Source organism: Triticum aestivum, unplaced genomic scaffold (assembly GCF_018294505.1).
Source record: "Triticum aestivum cultivar Chinese Spring unplaced genomic scaffold, IWGSC CS RefSeq v2.1 scaffold46167, whole genome shotgun sequence".
NCBI lineage: Eukaryota > Viridiplantae > Streptophyta > Magnoliopsida > Poales > Poaceae > Triticum > Triticum aestivum.
The window spans coordinates 80,694-81,209 of NW_025226128.1; positions in this window are offsets into that span (position 1 = coordinate 80,694).

Below are 516 nucleotides of genomic sequence, written 5' to 3' on the forward strand. Positions count from 1 at the left end.
CCGCGCCGCACCTCTCCGTCGCCGTCGCCGTCGCCGTCGCCACCGCCATCGCCGTGAGCAACTTTTTATGATTTTTGTTAGATTTTTTTAGATTTTTTTGTAGTTCATAGATTTTTTTGTTAGATTAGATGTGTAGTAATTTAGATATGTAGTTCATAGTATGTTAATTTAGATTGTGTAATTAATTTGTTCATATTGTGTTAGATTTTTTTTTCTGTTAATAGATTTTTTGGTGATATTATTGTCAATAGATTTTTTTTGTGATATTTAGATTGTATTATTAATTTTGTTCATAGAATTTTAATGATTTTTTTGTTTATAGTATTTAGAAAAAGGAAAAAAATAAGAAGAGAAAGTGTTTCATATAATTAGTTAGAAAAATACTAGTTTATTTTTAGTAAGTACTATTTTCTTTTATTTATAGTAAGTGCTTCATATATAGTTGAACTAGCTAGTTGATTTAATAAACTAATTTATTTTACTATATATAGAAGTAGTTTGTAGTAAGTGCTACTT